The following is a 19,842-nucleotide window of genomic DNA, read 5'->3' as shown; positions in this document are numbered from 1 at the left end:
GTAGATTCTTGAAGAAAATCACACTGAAAGCTAATATTCAGAGTTTGATATTGAGGAGTTACACAAGCAGGAAGAGAAGAGCAACATGACACATGGCAGGGAGTGTATCCGCATTCAGTTTGTGGATAGAAAGCACTGCTTTTATTGTTTATGGGGAGAGGAAGAAAGATGCTTTCCAAGTGTTTCAGCTTCCCTGCACCTTCCATTAAAGCACTTAACGAAATGCATTTAAAATTGCTATTGGCTTAATATTGATTTGTGGAGTTTGGGTGGCCAAATACCTCTGCTGAAAATTTACCTTACGATTTCAAAGGAACCACTGGCAAGTAGCAGCTACTTTGTTGCACAGTAAAAAATGGGAAGCTGGCACTGCAGAAAAATCTGTAAATTCGGCAGTCTGCACTATCCCATTTTGACTTTAATTGCCATGCAGAAATGATCTCTCCTGCTGTTACCTAAATATGTAAATGTTCTGAGATAATTCTTAGTAATAGCTGTTGGTGTAATTAGAAAGAAACCACTACTGCTTTCCATCCTAGTGAGGTGCTAACCGTTTACACTAAATCCATCAGTATTTGCCAACCCTATAATGCTACTAGTCAGATGGAGTTCAGACGCCGCCTCTTCCAGAAGCCAGTAGGGCAGCCCAGCACTCAAGTCTCTCTCATCCTCATAAAGCATGGTGATTTATACTCCTATTAGAGGGTTTTTTCCAGAAGCAGCTGAGCAGGTTACCTTTGTGTCAGAAGCCTTTCTTTCGATCAGTATAATTACATACAAATACTCCTTTTCTTTTTTAAATATGCTAAGAAATCAGAATAGCAGATGAGTGGTTTAGTAGTTTAAGAATAAAGTTTGACTTGACTCCCTGCAACTACATATTTTAAACATTGGAGCATGTTTCACCGTTCCCGCCTCTTGAGGGTAGGTGCTTGGTAGTATCATTTAGTGTATCATTTATGTGGTTTCTTTTATGAGACCTTAAAATCAATGGGCTCAATCCTGTAAAGTGTGCCTTGTGCAGGGCATCCTCATCTCCTGCTGACTTTAGTGGATTTTGAGAATGCTTGGCACTTTGCAGGAGTAAGTATGGAGATTTTGCTTTCCCTGCTTTGACATTAATTAAATTCCCCTGTCATTTTCTAAAAGTCATGTCCCTGTGCCATGATAGAGGTACATAAAATCATGAGTGGTGTGGAGAAAGTGAATAAGAAAAAGTTATGTACTTGTTCCCATAATATAAGAACTAGGGGCCACCAAATGAAATTAATAGGTAGCAGGTTTAAAACAAATAAAAGGAAGTTCTTCTTCCCTCAGTGCACAGTCAACCTGTGGAACTCCTTGCCTGAGGAGGTTGTGAAGGCTAGGACTATAACAGGGTTTCAAAGAGAACTGGACAAATTCATGGAGGTTAACTCCATTAATGGCTATTAGCCAGGATGGGTAAGGAATGGTGTCCCTAGCCTCTGTTTGTCAGAGGGTGGAGATGGATGACAGGAGGGAGATCACTAGATCATTACCTGTTAGGTTCACTCCCTCTGGGGCACTTAGCATTGGCCACTGTCAGTAGACAGGATATTGGGCTGGATGGACCTTTCGTCTGACCCAGTATGGCCGTTCTTATGTTCTTATGCCATAGGTCAGAATGCACCCCAGCCTAGAAACCCATGTGTGTCTCATCCTCCTGACCAGGGTTTTTCCAGGCTACATAGTTCCCTGCCTACACTATGAGTTTCCCAGCAAGACAGACTGCCTAATCAGGCCTGCTTTGCTTTCTCATAGAGGCTATGAGCAGCATAATTGCCCACAGCTGAAAGTTACCTCATAATCCTTTCTAAGCAAGCACATTTACTCTTAAGGTGAAAGCATTACAGAGAAAACATATTGAAAACAATAAAAGAACCTACAGGCAGGCTGCTAAACTTACCAGAGATCACCCCCAACTCTAGCAAGGGTTCTGGCATGTGATCAATCCTTCAAACTCCACCAAGGCGTTTTTCTGTGGTTATGAGTTCATAGCAGCTGTTAGCTCAGAATAAGCACCTCTGTGAATCATTCATTCTTTCCCTTATGCAGTTTGGGCCTTTGAGCTTGTTCTCATATAACAGATGATCAGCAGACAAATGTCCCCTCCTCAGGGCAAAGCTTCAAAAGGCTTAGTTCTTGCATTACTGGAGGAGGTACATTAGCATGCACATTTTCCTAGAGATTTCCTGGGAAATGCTGTTCAACTTTTTGTCCCAAAAGTTGTTCTTGTCTAGCACATTGTTTAAAATAGTCTTTTGAAATTCATAACACTTCCCAGGGTTTGTTTACATTGGCCATGTCTCCCTTCTACAGAAGTTACATACAATCCCACAAAACTATAAAAACTTGGCATTTATAATACTATGGACTTCCAAAGCTATTTAAACTTAATTCAGTTAGCTGTCCCAAAGATATTGCAGGAAATTGCCATATTTGTCACAGTGTGCACCAGTCTATGTGGATACAGCTCTCCACCCCAGAGAAAACTGCATTTCACTGTGTTTGCGTGTTGTATGTATAGGGACAGATTTTTGCATTTCCCATATCTTTATGTTGTTTACACCCATGCAAAGAGTGTATATTGCTACCAAATCAGCATGGTAACAATTTACATCCACTTTGCACTGGTATAACCAAGTTTGCAAGGTGAAGTGCAACAGAGAATCTGACCCTAACAATGTACTTTGGTCTATGGGATGAAAGTTGTTGTATACTTGAAAAATACTTTATTAATACAGTATTGCACAAGATCTAGGTCAGAATAGAGACCTTATATTAGATAATGTATGTCCTGAAGACTTCATTAATAAATTATGTACACAACTTCCCATAAGTTGTGCAATATGTCTATCTTATATACCAATAGTGTGAGCTGAGATATAAAAAATGGATAGATTCTGATGAACAAGACACACATATTCATTAGATAAGACAGATAATGTAAATAAATGTAATCCTTGATTATACAGCTCCAAATGTTGACATGTGGGAGACCCAAGTTTGGCAGTATCCTGGCAACTTTTTGTGTGTGTGGCTAATATAGACTTGGGTCAGAATTTTCAAACATGAGTGGCTAAAGTTGGGTTTCTGAATGTATATTCAGGCATTTAAACAGGCGTTGCCAGCTATTCAGAAGTGCTGAGTGTGACAGATATTGCGACTGCATGCTGCATCTTTCAGAGAACATATTGTATTAAGGTTATAAATGATCTGTGTATTACTGTGGGCCAGGAATTGTATGCAGCTCAGGGGAGGGGGATAATGGTTGCTTTTAGCTCCTGCAGGAACTAAAACCAGCGTGGGGTGATTAAAGTGAATCACTCATGTTGTAAATACCTCTAGAGAGGTACCATCCCTTGGGAGGCTTGCAAATACTTGTTCAAACTGGGTTTTCCAGAGACTAACAGACAAAGAAAGGTCTTTTGATATAAAAAGGCTGCATTTAAACTAAGGGCCTTCTTTCTGATACGGTAAACAGACAGGTCTTTCTGTCCCTGGGAGCCCCAACCCTTGGAAGGGTTGGAAAGACATTGGCCTACTAAGGCCCCATAAGTATGACAAGTGATTCTGGTATGTTTAGTTTTTGTTTAAATCTGTTTGTTTTTTATGTTTTCTCTAATGCATTTACCTTAAGAATAAATATGCTTGCTTGGAAAGAACTGTGTGGTAACTTGTAACTGCTAGTAATGCACTGTTCATAGCCCTCAGAGAGAGAAAGCCAAGCATAGGTGCTGGCCTTTAGGCAGACTGGCTTGGCAGGGATATCACAGTGTAAGCAGGGAGCCCTGCAGTCTTGTCCTCCCCTCCTCCCTGCCCCTGTCACAAGAGACAGCTGATGACTGGAGATCTGAGACCTGACTGGGCACTCCTGGAATGGACCACAGGAAGTCGGGGGCTACAGGTGCAATTATCCTGAAACTGTGACACTGAATATCTGCAGTTATCTAAGTTATAGTAGCTTGTCACTTGATGTCTTTGGGCAGCAGTATTGTCCAGAACCTCTGCTGCACTATGCACTGTGGCTGCACACCTCCCTGTCCCTGATGCTCACCTCCCACCCTCATCTCTGGTATGTGCCTTATATTGGAGCTTGGGAGGGGGTCCACAAAAGACAACCTGAGGCTGTCTTCTTCAGTTCCTGTGCCAGGGGAATTCTCGGCCGTATCTAGGGTTTTCAGAGCTCCTTTGTCACTCTGGCCCAGCATATGGCAGCTTGAGCAGGGGTGAAAATCTCACCAAAATTTTGGACTTAAAGTACTTGAGTATCCCTTTTAATCCTCTCTTTCTGGGGAGCTTATGGAGTAACCATAGAGCAGACAGTTTATCAATCCTGTAGGCCATAGATAGGAGACTGCTTGTGGGGGACAACATTTTTAAATGCTAATGTTCTTTATGGCCCACTTTATAGGGGAAAGTGAAAGAAGTCTTTTTAATGCAAAACAGCTTGTATATTTGCATTTATCTGAGTAAATGTCGTCAAACACAAAAATGATACTATCCATGGGGTAGAAACCAGTCTTTATAGGCTGTTTTTTATTAACTTGGGCTTGACTTGCAGAACTTGACAATATCAATTGCATCCGATGAAGTGAGCTGTAGCTCACGAAAGCTTATGCTCAAATAAATTGGTTAGTCTCTAAGGTGCCACAAGTACTTCTTTTCTTTTTGCGAATACAGACTAACAAAGCTGTTACTCTGAAACCTGTCCATATCAATTGAGAGATTATATACTTCTGTGAACAGGGATTTCAAAAATACCTGGTGTCAAGGTTCCTTCCCCACTCTGAACTCTAGGGTACAGATGTGGGGACCTGCATGAAAACCTCCTAAGCTTATTTTTACCAGCTTAGGTTAAAACTTCCCCAAGGTACAAACTATTTTCCTTTTTCCCTTGGACTTTATTGCTGCCACTACCAAGAATCTAACAGATATATAACCTGGAAAGAGCCTGCTTGGAAATGTCTTTTCCCCCAAAATCCTCCCCAAACCCTACACGCCCTTTCATGGGGAAGGCTTGATAAAAATCCTCACCAATTTACATAGGTGAACACGGACCCAAACCCTTGGATCTTAAGAACAATGAAAAAAACAATCAGGTTCGTAAAAGAAGAATTTTAATAGAAGAAAAGGTAAAAGAATCACCTCTGTAAAATCAGGATGGTCAGTACCTTACAGGGTAATTACATTCAAAACATAGAGAATCCCTCTAGGCAAAACCTTAAGTTACAAAAAGACACAAAAACAGGAATATCCATTCCATTCAGCACAGCTTATTTTCTCAGCCAGTTAAACAAACAGAATCTAACGCATATCTAGCTAGATTACTTACTAAGTTCTAAGACTCCATTCCTGTTCTGTTCCCAGGAAAAGCATCACACACGCAGACAGCCTTTGTTTCTCCCCCTGCTCCAGCTTTTGAAAGTATCTTGTCTCCTCATTGGTCATTTTGGTCAGGTGCCAGCGAGGTTATCCTAGCTTCTTAACCCTTTACAGGTGAAAGGGTTTTTCCTCTGGCCAGGAGGGATTTTAAAGGCGTTTACCCTTCCCTTTATATTTATCACACCTTGTCACCAAATTATAAGAGATGGAAAAAGATATTCTGGCCACACTTTTGTGGTGTTTGTAATGGAAACATTGCCCCCAAACACCACAAAAGTCTGGTCAAGCTGAGATGTCCCATGGAGGTGATGTATTGGAGTTGGATTCTGTTAGCATTCCCAGAGACCTGATTCAAGGAACAGCATTAACATTGGTCTTTTCCTTCCTCCCACCCAATAGAGCAGTGGTTCTCAAACTTATTTGATCGCGCCCCCCTTCTTTGTGTCTGTAGTAGTTTATTCCCCCCCCCCGCCACACAAGTACATATACCAGTAAAAACAAGCAACTCTAAATATTAAAAACAGTGAGGCATTGATTCAAACAGTGCTAACAATCCTTTGCAATAAGAGCAAAAGTAAAACTGTGATTGTGGTTGATTCTTACAATTAAATGTGCACACCACATCGTAGCAAATGGATTAATGTACAAATGGCAACGACTTTGTATAATGCTATGCAGACTTAACAGAAATCAATCAATATACACAGCACCATCTAGAGTCAAATACACAGTGCCATCTGAGGACCTGGTATGGCTGGAGCAATCAGCTTTGATAGTTATTCAGTGCTATGGGTAAAATGTGTGCCGTAAGTTTTTGTTTTTTCCCCCTATTAAAGCTTTTCATCCCCTCCTCCCCGAATACATTCTCTGCCCCCCAATTTGAGAACCTCTGCAATAGAACATTGAGATCTACTGCTCAGGTTTTGAGCTATATATGGTTCTTCAAGGCCCTCATGGAATCTTCAGGTCTGATAGACATTCCTGGGTCCTGGGCACCAACAGTAAGAGCATTCCGTACAGGAGTATTCCCAGTGCTGCCACTGGTCACGTGGGAAGCGAGGGAAAGTGATAAGATCTCCTTTCCTTGTAGCTATGAAGGAGGATAGACACTTCACTCTCTATCTTGAGGGGACAGGGATGGGAAGAAAAGAGGCATTGACATAGGATTGTGCTGTTGTATTGGAACGCCAATGTTAAATCACCTTGATGCAATGTTTCACATATTGACACAATCCTGATGCAACATCATACCACACTGCCAGGACAGTCTGTTGCGTCTTCATAACTGCAGTGGTGAAGTAGCTCTCCAGTTGTTTAAAGCTTGAGTATTCCTGTAATACTGGTGATGGGAAATGTGTGAAATGATGATCCTTCCAGAATGGAATGAGAAGACAACCAGATATTTCTGTCAGAACTGCCCTTCAGAATAGGCTGAGGCTCAGGGTGACAGAGTCTAACTCAGCGGTGGGTAAACTACGGACCGCGGGACCGTCCTGCCCGGCCCCTGAGCTCCCGGCTGGGGAGTCTTGCCTCCGGCCCCTCCCCCGCTGTCCTCCCTCCCCTGCAGGTATGCTGCCGCATGGGCAGTGTGGCTTGTGCCCATCCACCTCCCAGACTTTCTAACAATCCTGTCCTGCCACTCTGAGCGGCATGGTGAGGGGCAGGAGGTCCCGGGGGCAGTCAGGGGACAGGGGGCAGTCATATGGGGAGGAGGTTCAGGGAGGGGGGTGGTCAGGAGATGGGGAGAAGGGGAGGTTGGATAGGGGGGACGGATGGGGGAGACAGGGAGCAGGGGGAGTTGGATAGTGGGTGGGGTCCTGAGGGGGCAGTTAGGGATGCGGGTCCCGGGAGGGGGTGGTCAGGGGACAAGTGGATGGGTCAGGGGCCCCAGGGGGCCTGTCAGGGCAGGAGTGTGGATAGTTCAGGGACAGTAAGGGGACAAGGAGCAGGGGGGCTTAGATAGGGGGTGGGGTTCCAGGGAATGGTTGGGGCAGCGGGTCCGGGGAGGGGGTGGTCAGGGGACAAAGAGCAGTGGGGTTGGATGGGTGGGGGGTTCTGAGAGGGGCGGGAAGTGGGAGGGGGTGGATGGGGGCAGGGGCCAGGCTGTTTGGGGAGGCACAGCCTTCCCTACCCAGCCCTCCATACCATTTCACAACCCCAATGTGGTTCTCGGGCCAAAAAGTTTGCCCACCCCTGGTTTAACTTATGCAGCAGGTGGAAATCTTTTACTTGTACTTGTTGACCCAAGCCAAAAGCAATGTCACCACTCAAAGTAAGCCTACAACATTTCTGCTTTTATTCACTAAATTGTGCAGATAAATGAAGTGGGCCTCTGACTACACCATAAGCAGCACTACTTCCAGAATTATTGTACATTCTCTCAGCCTTTTCACTTGTATCTTGCCACATGTTTACAGCATTAATGAGCTGCTCATGTAGTCATTACCTGTACAGTTTACTTTGGGCTTTCTTATTACCAAACCTTAAACTTTGTTAATGGACTGGGTTTGTATAAAAAGCAAACCTGGACATCATCTTTTAACTCTGAGAAAGATTTACACAGAAATGATGTAAGTGATTTATAGTGAAAGTATGATTAGCATTAAAATGATAGCACAAGAACTGCTATACAGCAGACCTGGTTTTGAATGTTAAAGCAAACATGGTGACTCCTCATTTCCAGGATTCTAATCCACCCTTGCCTAGAATCTATATAATAGGCCAATTAAGGGGTACCTAGTGATTTTCACACAATGTTCGGTGGTCTGTTAACGAAGATGACCTGTGTATCTTTCAGTTCCATCTGATTCTCTTTCAGTACTTTCTGAACAATATTACACCTGTTCTCCATGCAGAACACAAGCTTCCAGTTTGTTTCCAGGTATAATTTAAGATGTTGGGGATCACCTCTTTCCCAGTTTGATACCAGCTCTGTTACTCAAGCGAAAAGCCCCATAGTTTAAGCAGAAGGGGGTTGGAAGCAAAGCGTCTTACAATGAATGCTCCTCAAATCTGGTACTTCCCTAATTCTTCACCAGAGCCATTATTTGTTGCCCTTCAAGGCCATATTGCAAAAGTCATCTTTTTTTTCCCCCTTCTCAAGCTTTTTAGGTAAAGTGGAAGAGTTGGTTGTTTTGGATAGTGGATGAGGGCTAATGTGGCTGGAATTAGGGCAACTTCTTGTAATTTATCAGACTGTTGCATTTCTTTCTGTGCTAATCTTCCTTTAATTACTAAGATAATTTCAGTGTATCTGGAACTTTACTGCTGTGACTCAGTGAACACAGAGCTCATTACTTCTGTGCTATTGGAGCTCCTTTGCTTCAGTTTAGGAGATTAGCTATATTTAAAATTCTTGTTGTTATGAGTAAAGATTTGCATGGGCTTTACACTTCTTAGAGGCTTTAGCATAATTCAGGGCCGTGGTTAAAATACGTAGGTCTCTTCTAAACTATGTTGTAGTAGTTTCTGATGCAACTGTATAGTAATCAGATGTGCAAAGGTTGAATTTATACGGGTGATGGAAACCAATGCTTTGAAAATCTATCAGAATTGTGTGCCAACAGCACAGGGCTACAGCCTATTCCCTAGTATCAATCTGTTAACTTTCCTTTGTATGTAAGTCAGGGAAGTTAAGCTATGAAATCCACAAATGTGGGCAAACAACCTCTTTCCCCATACAAATAGTTTAAAAAATGCAGTCTTCAGCAAAGAGTATTTTCTGTAGAGATGGCTATTTATAATGTGACATGAGCTATGAAATAAGTGGTAATAAAATTAAATCAGCTAAATAAATCATTTTTCTCATCAAGATATATCATACTAAATATCATAATCTGTTTTCAATAATAGGTTGATGCTTAAAACCTGTTCCTCAACTAATGCACACATCTAGACTGTGTACTTCAGCTTTATTAAATTGCTATCATTAGGGTAAGTTATATCAAAAAGAAAACCAAAGATCCAAACATACATATAAACCTGTGACCTTCATTTGCTTTGAAATTATTGGTGGTGAAACACTCCTGTGAAAATTGCCATACGGTGACCCTTATACAGTAACTCCTCGCTTAACGTTGTAGTTGTGTTCCTGAAAAATGCTACTTTAAGCGAAATGATGTTAAGCGAATCCAATTTCCCCAAAAGAATTAATGTAAATAGGGGGGGTTAGGTTCCAGGGAAATTTTTTTCACCAGACAAAAGACTATATTATATGTATGTATACACAGTATAAGTTTTAAACAAACAATTTAATACTGTACACAGCAGTGGTGATTGTGAAGCTTGGTTGAGGTGGTGGAGTTAGAGGGTAGGATATTTCCCAGGGAATGCCTTACTGCTAAATGATGAGCTAGAACTCAGCTGAGCCCTCAAGGGTTAACTCGTTGTTAATGTAGCCTCACACTCTACAAGGCAGCAGGAATGGAGGGAAGGGAGACAGCATGGCAGACAGAGACACACACCCTGTGTGTGTGAGAGAGAGAGAGAGATGCACCCTTTAAGTATGCTGGCCCCACTCTAAGTACACTGCCTTTTTAGATCAGGAAGTTGAGACAGCAGCTGCTGTCTGCAAGCTCCCTCCGTCCTGAGCTCTGTTGTGTCCCCCCACTGCTCTGTGGAGATAGGGTAAGTGGGTGGTGGGGGGGGGACACCCTGATATTAGCCTCCCCCCAGCAAGCAGGAAGCTCTGGAGAGCAGCTCCAAGGCAGAGGGCAGGAGCAGCACATGGCAGTGGGGGGAGGGAAAGCTGAACTGCTTGCAATTGGTAGCCTGCTGGGCGGTGGCTGCTACACAGGGAACTTAGAGAAAAGGGGGGAGCTGATGGGGGGCTGCCGGTCCACCCTGGTTCCAAGCCCCCACCAGCTAGCAGCAAAGGGCTGCTCTTTCTGTAAGCAGTGGACAAAGCAGGCGGCTGCCAAACAACATTATAAGGGAGCATTGCGCAACTTTAAACGAGCGTGTTCCCTAATTGATCAGCAACATAACAACGAAACAACATTAACCGGGATGACTTTAAGTGAGGAGTTACTGTACAAAAATTCAATAAATTCTGCTCACTTTAACCCTAAGAATGAACTAAATTTATCAGAAACATTACTTATTTGGCTTGTCCACAGCAAGATTTGAAACACTGTTAGTACCTTTCCAGTGAATTGCATTTAAACTTGGTTGTTGCAAAAAGGTGCTAACAGATTTCCATTAGCTAGTGTAGCTAAGGCTTGTCCATGTTTATAAAATGGCTTACAGAATTGTGGTCATAGATTAGGATTCGGACCATTCTTTCTTTAATGGCTGTTGTAAGCAGAGCCAAACTGTACATTAATAGTAAAACATATTTAATCATGGTTGAGGAGAGGCATCGCAAGCGGAATTTAAGTGCTGACCTTTGGCTCTGTGATAGTCCTGGGATGAGGTAACCTCAAGTCAGCTAGTGACTCTAAAGTTCAGCAAGTTTGTAAATGTACTGCTTGATTTAGGATAAGTATTAAATGATATCTAGTGAAGTTAGAGCTGTTAAACATAAGCAAATGTACATACCAAAATAAGCTTTGTATAATTGATAGATGTGTATTTCCATTAGCTCAGGATTTAGCAAATACTTCACCAAGTCCAAGTTCCTCTTCTCGACCATCTGGACTTGAGAGCGAGAATAAGCCCTCTCCAGCTCTAATCCTGAAGTTCCCATCAGGTATTTTCCTACAGAAGTGGCCCCAAGTCAAGTTGTCAGTATGAATGGGCAGTTACTGCCATCTTTTTTCCTTCTCTCTTCATTTGCATTGTTTAAATAGAAGATTTCAGTGTACTCCTTTGAGTAGAGTACTCTCTTAGTTTTCTCTCTGTCATGTGAATGGGTATGCTTATGCTGCCACTGAAACACCACTTCCATCTCCTGAGATCCTTTCTTTAAAAGTAATTTTTACAGTGACTATTTAAGAGAGTTGTTAGTCTAATTCTTTGTGGACACGTGTCCACATCAATACTGGCACCCTCATCAGCAATCTCAGTAGAAAGGCTGAGGAATGAATGGCCAGAGGAGGTTTCCTTCAGATATGTTGCCAGTAGCTGTGTGGAGGAAGTTTGTAGTACCACTATTTTTATGTCTTATCTATTCAGTGGTTAAGATTTAATAAATAAATAAAGAATAATGCATATTTCTTATAGTGCTTTTCATCAGTAGATCTCAAAAGTCCTTCATAATTTTTTAGTGTATTTATCCTCACAACACCCCTATGACGTAAGTATCCCCATTTTACAGATAGGGAACTGAAGCATAGAAAAGCTAAGTGATTTGCCTCAAGTCACAAAGGAAGTTTGTGACTGAACAGTTATATCAAGATCGGATTTTTTTTTTTTTTTTTGGTATTTCACCATAATGAACTCTTTTACACACACTAGATTCAAATAGGAAAGATCTGTATTCTCAAAAAAAGTCCAGAAACCTGGACACATCACTGATCTTAGATAAACAAATTACCTCCTTTCCATGCACCACTTATGTCATCTAGACAGCAATACCAAGATTTTTAAATAAAAAAAATATATACAAGTGTCTCCAAAAATCACCATTTTATTTTTCAGATTTAAATTTTGAAAAAGTATTGCATACAAGGGGATATGCAGACTAGTGGGCCTGTCTATATCTGAAAAAATACATGAAAATGCATTTTTTAAAGCATACATTATATTATAAGCAATTAATCATCAGTTTCACTAAGGAACAAAATATAGTTTTAAAAATAATGTCAACATTCTTTTACTGTCTGAACAATTTTTCAAAATGGAAATAAAAAATAATTAATTAATGTAAAGCACTCCTCCTAGAGACAATATATATGGTGGAAAATCACAATTGGAATCCTAATGATTAAGTGTATTTCCATTAGACCCTCTGTTAATCAGAAATATGAACTTTAACCAAATTCTTATGTGATTTGGTGCGTTTCCAATATTTTCAAATAAATGTATCTTCTTGTAAGTGTGTAAATAGCAGGATTATAGGCTTACAATGTTTGATGGGAATAGGGCCCAATCTTGCAGTCCTAACTGAGGCAAAATTTCCATAGATGTAAGGATTGCACATCATGTCTTTATTTTGTAAATTTCATTTCTGTAAAATCCAAAGGTATCTGCAATATGATTCCCCAAGATAAATCTTTCAGCACACAAGTTAAACACTTATTCTACTATTCTGGTAGACATATGTCACAATATTTTTTTTAACTTAATTAAGATTTATATGGTGCAGTGTTTTTCTGAGAATTGTATTCCTTAAGTAAAGCTACCCTAGTTTTTGAAAAGATTCAAAGAATTGTGTATGCAAAAATCTAGCTGCCTCTAGCCCCATGATACAAGATGGTAATACAGTGATAGCTCTAGCCAATAGGAAAGAACTTCCTTTTCTACAGTTTGACAGTTTCAGGATGCACACAATTCTTTCCATCCCAGGATTTCAAGGTGCGTTACAAACACTAGTTAATTACTAAAAAAAGGAGGACTTGTGGCACCTTAGAGACGAACACATTTATTTGAGCATAAGCTTTCGTGAGCTACAGCTCACTTCATCGGATGCATCCGATGAAGTGAGCTGTAGCTCACGAAAGCTTATGCTCAAATAAATGTGTTAGACTCTAAGGTGCCACAAGTCCTCCTTTTCTTTTTGCAGATACAGACTAATGGCTGCTACTCTGAAACTAGTTAATTACTGTGAGTTTCACAAAACCCTCCTGCAATAGGTAGGGGAAACTTTTTTACCTACTGTGGCAATATCAGCACTGAGATGGAATGTGATAGCTGTTAGACAAAGCAGCTCTGCACAAGAGTGAAGTATGGTGATGGATAGTGCAGACTGTTGGAACAGGTAGAATTTAGGTAGGCAAAATAATTATTGCAGTTGGAATTTGCCCAGACATTGGGTTAACATCTCTAGTCTAACAAAAAGTGCTGTGAGATCTTTAAAAGAATACAGTCAGCTTCAAAATCTCACTGGTGTCTGGATTTTTTCGTACCTGTTACAAGTAATACTTAAACCTAGAGACAAAATTACTTCAATATTTTTTCTGTTTATTTACTGTGTCTTTGACAGCACTTTAGGTATAGTCAGTTTATGTGGTCTTATACAGCAACAGGAGTGAGGCAGAGAAAACATTAAAAATAGGAAAATGGGATTATAAACAACAAAAATTGGCAGGAGAAAGATTTCGTACCCAAAGCTACTTTTAACTTTCTTTCAAAATTTGCTGCATTTCAAGTTATTCGTTATTGGAAGGACACCATAGATGGTAGGTCCTCTGTTTTATGTTTCACTTGAAAGATGGCATCTAGAGGAGCACAGTGCCCTCTGACACCATAGATTCAATACTGATTCAAAGGGAAGAGTTCCACTTCAAGCACCAGCATGACTCCTTGCCACACCTATGTGTTGGTTGGAGAGCTTACTGAGCCACCTCCATGCTGAAGAGCTTGAGAGACCCATCAGTTCCAGCACAGGATGGTGTGGCTACAGACCAACACCATAGGCATGTTTTAAATGCCATACAACTAGTATTCCCAGCAACCCATACTTCACTGAGGGCTGGTTTACACTGAAAAAAAAAAAAAAAAAAAAAAAAAAAAATACACCCGCACAGCTGTCTCTCTGAGGTGTGAAAAATCCACATCTCTGAGAGACGTAACTATGCCAACTTAACCCCCATTGTTGACATAGCTACTGATTTTTGGGGAGATAGATTAACTTTAGTGACAGGAGAGCCCTTCCCGTCACTGTAGTGGAGTGTCTTTACTGAAGCACTACAGCGGCACAGCTGTAGTATTTAAATGGCTTGTCTATACTTGAAACACTACAGCGTAGATGTTACCTATGCTGACGGGAGGTGTACATAATCCACCTTCCCTGAGAGGCAGCAGCTAGGTTGGCTTAACTGTGTCACTCAGGGGTGCAGATTTTTCACACCTCTGAGCAAAACAGCTGAGTCAACATAACTTCATCGTGTAGACTAGGCCTAAGCCTAGACATATGCTGACAGATAGGATTTTGAAAGTGACAGTCTTGGTTTTATTATATTTTTCAATATACCAAACTGTTAAGTTATCAGGTCTGTTCCTGAGTTAACATACATACCTGATTTTACCTAGTGTAGCCTTTATCTAAATTGACTTCATCACTGTTAGCAGCTAATAGATGATCTTGAAACAGATATTTCACTTAGGGTACGTCCACTGGAACGAGAAGAATAAGGTAAGTCAACGGGAAAGTATCTCCCGTTGACGGAGTGCGGTGTAGACACAGCAGTATGTCGACCTAAGCTACATTGACTCCAGCTACATGAATAACGTAGCTGGAGTTGCGTAACTTAGGTCGACTTAACCCCGCAGTGTAGACCTGCCCTTACTGTGGTTACTTCTATCATAGAAACACCAGAAAGGAGTGAAGAGAACCTTATGGTTCCTGTTTATACAGTATGACTTTTGGGTCTGTCTAGAGTTTGTGATGCTGCTTTTATTCAAGTGACCTGATTGCCATTGAGCTTGATTTAACTAACTTGACTGTTAATACTAACCTAGATGCCCCCTGTAGCAAACCTCTGTGGAGCATCTTGAATAAAGATGTGTTTGTTAACTCAAGTTAAGGCAATCAATTAAGTAGCGTTAAAACTGGACCACAAACTCTAGACATACTCTAATTCAGTGATACTCAGACTGAGGCTTGCGAGCCGCAAGTGGCTCTTTAATGAGTCTCCTTTAGCTGTTTGCCATGCATGATACTAAAACACTGTGATTTAATTATTAACCAAAGTTATTAACCAATCAGGATACTTTTAATATGTTAGCCGATTGTAGTGATAAAATAAGAATGCTTGGTCAGTCATTTTGCTGTGAGAATAACATATATGTATATAAATATAGTAAATGAAACTATGAATTCACACTACTGTGGCTCTTTTGGATAATGTTCACTAATTTGGCTCCTGAACCTCTGAAGTCTGAGTACCACTACCCTAATTCTTAGCGCAATACTGCTGAGCTCAAAGGGTTTCTTTATTGTGTTTACTACCTAGTGTAAAGACTGTTTTAAAAGGGCGTTGGATAGAAAAAGTGAAAAGCAGGACCCAAATATACTTTGAGATGCAGTAGGAGGTGTGGACCTTATTTTCCTTTAATGGGGGTAGATTTGTTTTTTAATGGTTATATTTTCTTAATTAACATCAGTCTTTAATAATGGGAAATGGAGAACGTGCAGAGCCAATTAAACTTTCTATGAATTAAAAATAACTGTTTATTAGCCGTAACTGCCAAATAGAAAGTTCTCTCTTCACCACTCATCGTGTGCTGTACATACAGCATGTGACCAGACACATGGTTTAGTGACGAAATGCATGCAAACCCTCCTCCCCCGCCCAAAAAAAAAAAAAAAAGTTAAAGCATATATTGAAATAACATTACAAGTTAAATATAACCCTGTAAGGCATGTTAGGTTCAAGGGGGAAAAAATCACTGTGCACATTTATGCAGTCAATTTCTAACTGAAGCCTATGTAACCATATTACTTACATAGCTTCCTAATTGACAGCTGTAAGACTGGATCTTGTAAAATAGTATGCACAAAAATTAAAGTTATAGTTCAGGAATCAAAGAAGTGCCCTTATACAATGTCTAATGAATGGGCTTAATTTATTAAAAATTGTAAGTACCACTTACAGTAGATCACTTTATCTGCTATTTGCATCTTTAAAAATAAATCCCTATTTTCCTAATAGGTAGCTGCCCACTTTATATACACTACATTGAGCAACTTTAACTATAAGTGTTTCTGCTAGCATTGCCTATATGCAACTCCCATGCCTTGTGATGGGAGTTATGTGTTAACAAAGGGCAAAATAAGCATGCAGTCATGACGAGTTCCAATTGTATTTGCCAGGTATATGGTTCTGCAGTGCTACTTACTTTGATGTAATCCTACAAACTGCTAAGCCTTCCCTGTGTGATACTGGGCACCTTCCTCTCTCATTAAAGGCAGTGGGAGTTGACAGGTGCCCAGCACCATACGGGACTGGACCCTGGCTCAGAATCTGAATGCTTGCATGTTTTTGTAGAAGACCTAATACAAGCAAGAGAAGTTACTAGCCAACATAACATTTTTACCCCTTGTGCGATCTTAGGCCAAATCCCCAGCTGCAGACAATGAGCATGCAGTGCAGGTCAGGTGCATGAGAGGAGCAGTGTTTACCTTTGCTCTCCCCAAAGCCTGAGGTTTCTGAGTGCAAGGCCAGATACCCAGTATAAGTCAGAGCAGCCATAAATGGGCTGCTAACAGTCCCATGGGGCCAAAACCACAAGCCGTGCACTTCAATGCGACCATACCATACAATCCAGTCTACAATATGCTTAGTAGTAGACTCATTGTTAAGATGAAAACCTATCAGATAGTAACCTTGCATTTCTATAATGCTTTCTCACAGGGGTTTCTTGAGTCAAGTACTATCTGTTTTTTACAGATGGTAAAGTAGAGGCACAGAGAAATTACTTGCCCAAAGTCAGAGAACAAGTCAGTGGCCAGGCTAGGAATAGAATCCAGAATGCCTGTCTTGTGCTCTAACTACTGGACCATGCTCCCTCCCTTAAAACGGTGCTTTTCTGCAATAATTGGTGAGTGGATGTTAGATTTTTTTTTTTCAAGCAGCTGTTCAGTTCAAATTCATAATTACACACACCTTAGAACTGGCCGTTTTCCACATGTATATGATATGGGAACTGGTTGCTTTCATGGGTTTTGTGGGGATGCTGGTTAATGTTTATTCTGGCATCTCAGAAGCAGGACAGTTTGTGATAGTTGTCCGAAGGAAGTCATAGCTTTCCCCATCTCACAACCAGAAACTTTCCCCTCCCTCTGACCTGAAGTGAGGATGCAGCCTACCTTCCTATTTATGTGTTCCTGACCCAACCTTCATGTGGAAACCAGTGAGGATGTGCAGAGACAGGTGCCTAACTCCTGTTGGTCAGAGAGTAGAAAAACTAAATTGCGTACAGTCCTCTACAATTCTCTGAGGACTAGAATGAGCTTTGAGAGGGGACTGCAATCCGCATGAGCTTAATACTCAAATACAGAGGGAAAATGCGGAAACCAGGGAAAAAGCACCCTGACCAAGCAAATTAATTTGATTCCAAAAGGCAAAGCAGAAAATGATTAGAACCTATGGGAACGAGGGTCCAGGAAACAATCGAAAGCAGTGATACTCAGCCTTGAAGATCAGAAGAGCCCTTACGGAATCAATGAAGTTACAGTTGCTGTGCGTGTTGTGTCATGACAGTGTTTTTGTGAGTCACTTATGCCATGACACATCACAATTGGAGGAAGTTGCACTGTGTGTGGACTACTGTTAAACACAGTAGTCCACTTTGCAGAGGCCACTTCGTCATCTCTGCAGTTTCTCAGTCCGGGGGCCAGCCAGCAGTTAATTCAACCTAGAAGAGCCTTTGGGCTCCTGTAAGTTGCACCTGGCTGCAAGTCAGCTTCAAGGGCCATTCCAGCAGAAAAGGGTCAGAATGGTGCAGAAGGGCTCTGACAATATTCCCAACCCCCAGTTGCACTCCTGACTCTGGAGGCTATGAGCACAACGTAGCTAGGCTCCATCTGTACATGCTGAGGATTTTCCCCCTATGTTTGGGGAATTCGCGGGTGGCCAAGTAAAGCTGGCTTTACAGCTCCTTTGTGCCATCAGAGCAGTCCAAAGGGACAGCAATCAGGCTGAGGATCTGGCCCAATATCCTTCCCTTCTGTGCCACTGGAAGGGTGGCATTCCTTGTCTCTTTTTGCCCCCTTCCACTTAGTTGCTGGGGAAAGTGAGTGTGTGTTCTTTCCTCCCTCTCATTTCTGTCAGCTGCTAAAAGCCAAGGGAGGATTCCAGAGGTCTGTCAAAGATTCCTGGATTGAATTTTGATGGCATGGTTTATAAAATTCTGCAATATACTATCACAGATTTAAAAGGAAGCAAGGAAGAATGCTTTTGAAGTTATGAAGAAAGTGACAGCAGTATTTTAAAAAATAAAGTTATGAAGTGCTGCACAATGATTGAGAATGCAGGAGAGTTTTTAAATGTTGAGCTTTACCCCAGGTTGCAATTTGACCAGGAGAAGATAAAACTATCCCCAAAAATTCCTTAAGTCATAGTAGCAGTTGAATGACCCAGTAAGAGCAGGGATAGGGCAAAAAAAGAATTGCTGTAGATTGTGCGGGATGTTGATTCACAAGGGGAAATACAAAAGGTTCCAAAAGCCACCAGGAACAACACGTACTTGTGAAAAGCAGATGAGGACCTACAGACTTGAATTAATGTAGGTCAGATTTTTAATAAAGGGTCACTGATCACTCAGAGTTAGTGAACTGGACACAGAGAAAACTGCCAAGTTAATCAAGCCATTGTGGATCGAGAGGTATTTGACTTGGCTGAAATACAAATGGTTTCTTCTTACCACTAGTGGTACTGCAAGAGGCACTTTCATACAGAAGGTAACATATTTGTTGTTATCACTGCAGAGATTTTCGCTTTGTAAACATGTATGATGAATGACCTGTAAAATTCTGGAACTTACTGAAGTTGATTTCAACCTGATAATGGAAATGTAAAGATCCAATTGAAGCATAAGCTTACCCAAGGCCACACTATACTATTTTTAAATGTATGTAATACCTTATTGTGTGAAGACTTCAAGACTTTATACAAAAGAGATGCAATGCCGTTGCTAATGAATGAAAATGAGCAAGTCTTTGGTTTAAAAGAGGCAGCAGGCATGACACTGTTGAACAAAATTACCAAATAGAAACAGGGGCCATGAATGGAAAGTGAATTAAGGTCAATAAAGAGTACCTAAGGCACCTCATTTATAGATAGTCATCTTTGCTACACTCCTAAAGACCTCCAAATAATACTCATAAAACTGCACACAATAAGGACTGTGAAGGTGAAACAGCAGAGAACCAAAGCACTTATTCGAGTTAAACTTCCCAGGATCAGAGGATAGGAGGGAAACATGCTTCCCCAAACCAGAAGGATGTAATGGACAGGATCAAAGCGAGGAAAAAGCTGACTTCAGAAGGAAGATGAGTACCATAAAGAGCAAAGACACTCTTTGCTGCTCATGAATCACAAGCCAAGACCTGGAGCGAAAAGCTAGAAAGTGAGGCACTGATAGTTCCTATGATGTCCAATTTTCTCCTCTGCCTTGAAGACAGGAGAAGACAAGTACACTGTACACTTGCCTCCAAATGGAGACCATTGTTCAGCAGGCATAGTAAGGGTTGTCCTGGCAAAAGATGGAAGAATCATTATAAGAGCAATAGGAATTAAAATTTATCTTTTGTCACCAACATAGTGAGGCTCTTCATTTGACGGGATGTTATTGGGTGGTAATTATGCTCTAACCACCACATCCGAGGCTAGA

General features: G+C 41.2%; 1 protein-coding gene across 3 annotated transcripts in view; it reads left to right on the top strand.

Annotated features, from left to right (window-relative positions):
* The window catches only part of PIGF (phosphatidylinositol glycan anchor biosynthesis class F), a 45,543-nt gene that overhangs the window by 24,523 nt on the left and 1,178 nt on the right, over nt 1-19,842 (top strand). Inside the window, exon 6 of one of the 3 annotated variants that reach the window (XR_012158268.2) lies at nt 10,988-11,095. The exons of the other annotated variants lie outside the window; for them this stretch is intronic. The gene's annotated coding sequence lies outside the window, so the exon portion shown is untranslated. The remainder of the gene's footprint in view (nt 1-10,987; nt 11,096-19,842) is intronic. 3 annotated transcript variants of the gene reach the window in all.

Source organism: Lepidochelys kempii, chromosome 3, assembly GCF_965140285.1.
Source record: "Lepidochelys kempii isolate rLepKem1 chromosome 3, rLepKem1.hap1, whole genome shotgun sequence".
NCBI classification, from domain to species: Eukaryota; Metazoa; Chordata; order Testudines; family Cheloniidae; genus Lepidochelys; species Lepidochelys kempii.
Note: the sequence above shows the minus strand (reverse complement) of the source record. Positions and strands in the feature narration are given on the sequence as shown.